Raw genomic sequence first — 7,643 nt, 5'->3', positions numbered from 1 at the left:
CCCACCTGACCAGGCGGTAAGGTCTCTCTCTCTCTCACGGGGTCTGGGAGCAGAGAGCTGCTGCGGGCCGGGATCCGCGGGTCTATGCTTTGATTTTTAACATTAATATTTTTCCACTTTCAAACAGTACAGATAATATTTTCTCACTTATTCCTATTTAAAATATTCGTTTGGGTTTTTTTTTGTTTAATTTATTTTACTTACTTTAATATTAGAAGGCAGAAAGCTGAATGAAAAGAGAAATCTATTCGTTGACTCATCATACAAGTTCCTTTTCATCAGTGGTGTCATTATGACGTATAATGTCCTATACTTAGGATACTATATTGTATTAGGCTCAATACAGATGAAAGACATAGAAGAGTCCCTTTCAGGCATTCTGATGTTGCTTATATCATTATACAACTTCTAGTTTATGCTTTTGTCACAGGAATTTGTGAGCATTTTATTCATTTGGATATTAATTATACTCTCATATATTCTACATGTTATCACTCCATATTCTGGGAGCTACAATGAAATAGATATATAAGGTCTATCTTACGCGAGTTTTTATGTTCCAGTGTATCTCTTCTTCTGTTGCACAGGCATATCACAACAGTTCTATAAATCATTGCTTCTTAAATTTCTAGACCATAATTGAGTTTTTCAGTAGAAGACTTTTATTCCATATATGTAAGAGCATGTTTATGCCAGTATTATCCTGGTTGGGTCATTTTGTTAAGTAGCTTTCTGGAAACAGGTATAGTGATATCTTCTACATTTTTATTTTTATTTTTATTTTTATTCAGGGGTGCTTTAATTATGCCGTGTATTTTGTACTAAAATATTAAATTTAAGAATATTTACTTTGTAAAAAAAATGACATTCAATTTCTGTTACAATAAACAGTGATTCTCTATATTAATACATTTAAAATGGCAAATTTCAAAATGTGTGCTTCAGCATATCCTCACAGCATATACTCAGGGGAAATCTCCTGAACAGAACACAAGGCTTATGCTCTAAATCAAGAATTGACATATGGAACCTCATAAAATTGAAAAGCTTCTGTAAGGCAAAGAACACTGTTAATATGGCAAAGGAGCAAACAACAGATTGGGAAATCATCTTTACCAATACTACATCCAGGGGTTGGGGATTTAGCTCAGTGGTAGAGCTCTTGCCTAGTAAGCGCAAGGCCCTGGGTTCGGTTCTCAGCTCCGAAAAAAAAAGAAAGAAAAAAAAATACTACATCCAAAAGAGGACTAATATCTAATTTATACAAAGAACTCAAGAAGTTACACTACAGAGAATCAAATAATCCTACTAAAATTTGAGGTCCAGATGTTTTTAATAACTTCTATTTATTTTTGGGATATGGGCCTGTTTAGAACGTTTACCTGCTCTAGATTCAAGTTTGATATGCCGTATTTATCTAGAAAACCATCTATTTCATCTAGACTTTCCAGTAGAGGCTTTTGAAGTAGGATCTGATGATTATTTTTTAAATTCCTCTGTTTCTGTGCTTACATCTCCTTTTCCTCACTGATTTTGTTAATTTGGAGCCCTTTAGTTACTTTGGCTAGGGGTTTATCTATCTTGTTGATTTTCTTAAAGAACAAGCTTTTGGTTTTGCTGATTCTTTGCATTGTTCTCTTTGTTTCTATTTAGTTGATTTCAGGCCTGAGTTTGACTATTTCCTACCATCTACTCCTCTTGGGTGTGTTTGCTTCTTCTTTTTGTTCTAGAGCTCTCAGGTGTGCTATTAAGTTGCTAGTGTAAGATCTCTCCAGTTTCTTTACCAGTGCACTTAGTGCTATTAATTTTCCTCTTAACACTGCTTTCATTGTGTCCAATAAGTTTGGGTATGAAGTGTCAATATGTTCATTAAACTCCAGGACATGTTTAATTTCTTTATTTCCTCTCTAACAAAATTATCATTGAGTAGAGAGTTATTTAGTCTTCACATATATGTATGTTTTCTGTTGTATTTTCTGTTATTGAGGACCAGCTTTAGGCCATAGTGGTTTGATAGGATGCATGGGATTATTTCAATCTTCTTTTATCGGTTGAAGATTGTTTTGTGACCAATTATATGGTCTATTTTGGAAAGGGAACCATGAAATGCTGAAAAGAAAGTGCATTCTTTTGTTTTAGGATGAAATGTTCTGTAGATATCTGTTAAATCCATTTGGTACAGAACCTCTATTAGTTTCACTGTGTCTTCTGTTTCAGTGGCCTGTCCATTAGTGAGAGTGGGGTATTTACACCCACACATTGAACAGAAGCTACTGACTCATGTTGTTGAATTAGTGAATAAGGAAGCTGAGGAGGTGGGTGTGCCTGTAGGAGAATGACCAATCTCAATTATCCTAGACCTGGAGATCTTTCAGACACCGGACCACCAACCATGCAGCATAGCCACCTGATGTGAGGCCCCCCAACACATATACAGCAGAGGACTGCTGGGTCTGACTCAGTCAGAGCTGATGCATCTAACCCTCAAGAGGCTGGAGCCCACGGGGAATGGGAAGGTCTGGTGCAGGATGGGGGTGGGGTGGGAACATCCTAGAGGAGAAGGGTCAGAATGTATCAGATATGGAACATTTAAAGGGTGGACTGAGGAGGGGATAAAATCAGGAGTTTAAAAAAAAGATTAAATAAAGTTAAAAATTGTACCAAAAAAAAAGGAAATAAGAGAAACATTATTGCAATTGCACTGAATCTTGGAATATTTGATGTGCTTCCAGGGTTTCATTTATTATTTTTTTTATATAAAATGCAATTACTAGTTAATCTTTTTATGGGCCTGGGTATTTGAGTCAGCTGTGCAGGGTATGTACTGTCCATGCTGAATATCTGATTTCTTTTTTTTTTTTTTTTTGGTTCTTTTTGAAACGGGAGTGTCTAGTTCATGAATAAATTCTTTAGTCGCTTCCTTACCCAGAACTTTCAATGTTACAATTAATCATTTATCCTCTTCATTAATCTAACAGAGTTCTTGAATCTTGATTTCCAGCACCAAACAAGTACAGTCCAGTTGACCTTTTGACATTTTCTGTTCTCTACTGGCTCCTCCACTTAAATGGTGACCAGAAAATATATAGGGACACATACTGAATAATAAAAAGAATAAGTAAATATTATTCAAATTCAAGATGGGAATATAATATAAATGTAATATTAGAGGAGATCAGTCATTATAATAAATTTGTGTAGAATTCCCTAAGCCACAGTTTAAATATCAAATCTTTCTTTGTGAAAATGCCATCTTCCATGAATTTTCAATGAGTGAAATGTGGATGTTAAAGCAAAACGTGTTCCTCAAAGAGATATTGTTAATGATCACACTTTCATGAAGACTAACTTAGGGAATTAAATTTTTAATGCTGATGCATTATACACCCATTCAGCATCCCATTGTAGGAGGAGAATTGAATGTGAAGGATTTAGTGCAGCTGCAAACACTCAATTTTCTTTTTGGAAAATTCATTTTCTAGGAAGCAGAATAATGAAATCATCTGGCCCCCATTCCAACCTTTTAGAATTTTGTGAGTCTAGGACCTCAATCATACCTGCAAACCGAGGACAGTCTCTGAAAAAAATTAGGTACATACCATTATCATGAGTTTTACCAATCCTTTCCATAACTACAATATAATAGCATGTTGACATATCCACAAGCCTACTTTATAGTTTTGGGGTTTTTTTTATTCTTTTTTTTTTTCATCTTTATTAACTTGGGTATTTCTTATTTACATTTCAATTGTTATTCCCTTTCCAGGTTTCCAGGCCAACATCCCCCTGACTCCTCCCCCTCCCCTTCTCTATGGGTGTTCCCCTTCCCATCCTCCCCGGTTTTTTTATTCTTTAATATTTTTTACAGACTAGTCATTATTCCCTTCCCAGTCTTCTCCCTGACTCTTTCTCATCCCCTACCTCCTGTCTCATCTCCAAGAGGCAATCGTCACCTCTGCAACCCCCAATTCCTTGGGCCTCAAGTCTCTCAGGGGTTAGGTGTGTTTTCTCTCATCGAGGCCAAACCAGGCAGTCCTATGTTGCATATGTGTATGCTGCCTAGTTAGTGGCTCAGTGTCTGAGAGATCTTGGTTGCCAGGTTAGTTGAGACTGCTTGTATTACTATGGGTCACCCTCCTTCTCAGTAACTTCCAACTATTTCCTAATTTATCCACAGGTGTCCATTGTTGGATAAAATATGTTTGTTTTGGGGAGCAGAAAAAGGATATTTCCACCTTAGACTACCGGCCAATAGCTTGAAGAGGAGCTGCAAAAACAGACAGTATTCTGTCGTATGTGCTCCTACTGGAAATCAGAAAATGTGTTCTGATTTCATCTTTGTTGATTTTTAGTTAGTTTGTTTCTATGTATAATCCCTGTCTGTCCTAGAACTCACTTTCTATACAAGGTTATAGATTCAACTGCCTTATCAAATTTATTTGAAGTTACCAGGGGGAAATCTCCATGAAAGCAAAATGATGAATAAAATTGTACTAATTATTTGAAAATTTTAGTTCTCCCAGGGGATACTAAGCAAATGAATGATTGCAAGATTTTATGGACAATGTATGCAAGATCAGTAGATATGGTACTTCTACACAAAACTAGAGGAATCAGCGTGAATGATTCTAAAACTAGATACATGCTCTGTAACTAAATATTTGGGGTGTATGTATCAACTTTATATTTGACAGAATTCCTGATATATTTGCTCAGAAATATGATTTCTCCATGATTTTGTGAATCAAATTTCTGTCTGGTTTCATTAAAATGAGGTACTTTGGGTGCAAAGATACATCCCAGCATCCCTGCACTGGATGCCAAGATGGAGATCTCCACAGCAACCATGACCGTGCCCTTAGTGCTATGGTAGACAGGGAGGAAGGTGACCCAGACAGCGCAGAACACTAGCATGCTGAAGGTCAACAACTTGGCTTCGTTGAATGTGTCAGGCAGGTTCTTTGCCAAGAAAGCTGTAGTGAAGCTTCCAAGGGCCAGGCAGGCCAAGTATCCCAGGACACAGTAGAATGCAGTAACGGAGCCCTTGTTACACACAATGATGATGTGGCCATGCTCAGAGTGTTCATCAATATTGACAAAGGGAGGAGAAACTGCTAGCCAGATTACACACAGAATACATTGCAGTAGGGAACATATGGGGATAATGTAGTTGGGTGTCCCCGATACCAAAAAGTTTCTTAATCGTCTTCCTGGGTCTGTGACTTTGAAAGCCAGAACCACAGTGATTGTTTTGGCCAGAACTGTGGAAATAGCCACAGTAAAGACAATTCCAAATGTGATTTGCTGTAAGATACAGGTTGCTCTGTTAGGATAGCCAATGAAGAAAAAGGAGCACAGAAAACAGAACATGAGTGACACGATTAATAGGTAGCTGAGGATTCTGTTATTGGCCTTTACAATAGGAGTGTCATGGTACTTCACAAAGACCCAAAGTACCACTGCTGTGAATGCAGAGAAACAGAATGCGATTAAGGCAAGAGCCATCCCCAAGGGGTCTTCATAGCTTAGAAAGATCACACCTTTCTGAATGCATTTGTTCTATTCTGTGTTGGCATACTGGTATTCTGGACAATCCACAGACTGATCCATATCTGACATCCAAAGAAAAGTTTAGTTAGTATTGCTTTAGAAATTTTATTGGCAACTTATTTCAAGTAAGGCTGTTAAAACAAGCATTGTAATGCTGTCTTTGATGCTGACAATGAAATTTGAAGAACACTGATGCACAACATTGTTCTTAGTTCATAAAGTTCATAAAGATATAAGGGAAAATAAAACCTAGAAATTATTTCTTTGTATATTTAACTTTGTTGATTATATCATTTTGATGTTATCAAAAAGCAAAGATTTAAAAAACCATTTTTGATTACATGTTAATATCAAGTAGATTATTGAATTCAGAGAAGATACCTTTATAAACTACAATGTTGTTGGGTATATTTTTTTAAACACAAAACCCAATGCTCAGGGTTTTCTGAGATCATTAACTGTCTTATGAATTTGTTCCCAATGACACCTTGAGACTCTGACTTTACTGGAACAATACCTGTAATAGGCACTCAAGAATTCACTATCTCAACGTTATTGACATAGAAAAAACACTAAATTGAACACATGGGCTTCGTGTATGTATATATATTTATAAGCATCTATTCATGTAAAAGTAACAATAGCATTATTGGATTTAGGTGATTCCTGTCATAAGTGATAAGAAGAAGGTAGATACTGAGAGGTAATATAGTATTAATATTTGAAAAGTAGAAATCATTAAAGAAATAATCCCTCAGATGTATCTTGAACTGGCAATAAACAAACAAATGTTCTGACTATTATTCATGAGATGCATGAATATTAGCATAGACAGAAATAAAACCTCTGAAGATACTTTCCACTAAGAAATACTTTAGCTTGATCCCTTCTTCTTTTTTCCCATTTTAAATTTATTTACATTTCAAATGTTATCACCTTTCCAGATTTTCCTCCATAACCCCCCATTCCATCCTTCTCCCTTCTTCTGTGAGTGTATTCACCACCCATCAACCTACCCCTTCCTCTCCTAATATCTCCCTACACTGGTGGGGGGCATGTCGGGGAGGGTGGTTGAACCCTGACAGGACTCAGGGCTTCTCTGGCCATTGGTGCCCAACAAGAGCAAACTCTGCTACATATTTTTACTTTTAATTACAAAGTGATAATAGTTGTACCTGGCTTATATTTGAGAGAAAAGGTTTTTTGGGTTTTTTTTTTATTCTTTGTTTTGTTTTTTGGTTTTTTTTTTTTGAGAAAAGGTTTTTTTTTTTAATTAGACAAAAAGAGTAAAATGTGGGATGATAACATTCATTATGCAGGTGAAGGCAAGTACAAAATAGAAAGATGCCTGTCATTGGACGAGAAGGAAGGATGGGTGGGGAAAAAAGTTTGAGGGAAGAGGAGGAGACTGGAATGGGAGGAGACTGGAAGAGAGCCATGGAGAGAACATGGAGGCTGACCTTAAGATTCCACTCTGTGTAGCTATAGGTTGTTATGAATATTCTTAAAGGATGGATGTGTACAAGGCTTTGTATGTTTAGGTGGGCAATTATATCTTATCTATTGGATCAGAGGTTATAATGTTGTGTGTTCTTTCTTGTGGAGAATTGAGTTTGGGAGAGTGTGTGGCAGCAGAGAAACTGGGCCACCACAGAGTTGGGATGTGTGTTTCTGGCAAGATATCTAGCAGATATTTGGGGACAATGCAGTGCTGGGTCTAGTGGAGATAAAAGACAGCATTTCAATAAAATTTTACAACAACACAAAAGAGATAATGTTTTTTTTATTTTGGCAAGATTTGTTAATTATTTTTATATCTACAACTAGTAAGTTAGAAAAGTAATATATTTTATATTTTCAGTTGCCTGTTAATTGACTTTATAATCCCATTGGGGCACAAGAGGAATATATATCTTCAGAATTTATCAGAGCAGCAAACACTCACTTGTCTCATTAGAACTTGCATTTTCAGGGCAGGGGCTACAAACAAAACAGCAGGCTGCCATTCCCTCCTTCCAGAATCTTCTGAATCCAGGACAACAATCTGCACTGCACACAGAGGATGGCATCTGGAAAAAAATTAAAACATACTG

General features: G+C 36.6%; 1 pseudogene; it reads right to left on the bottom strand.

Annotated features, from left to right (window-relative positions):
• Positions 4,716-7,622, bottom strand: Vom2r-ps123 (vomeronasal 2 receptor, pseudogene 123; annotated as a pseudogene).

Source organism: Rattus norvegicus, chromosome 14, assembly GCF_036323735.1.
Source record: "Rattus norvegicus strain BN/NHsdMcwi chromosome 14, GRCr8, whole genome shotgun sequence".
Classification (NCBI taxonomy): Eukaryota; Metazoa; Chordata; class Mammalia; order Rodentia; family Muridae; genus Rattus; species Rattus norvegicus.
Note: the sequence above shows the minus strand (reverse complement) of the source record. Positions and strands in the feature narration are given on the sequence as shown.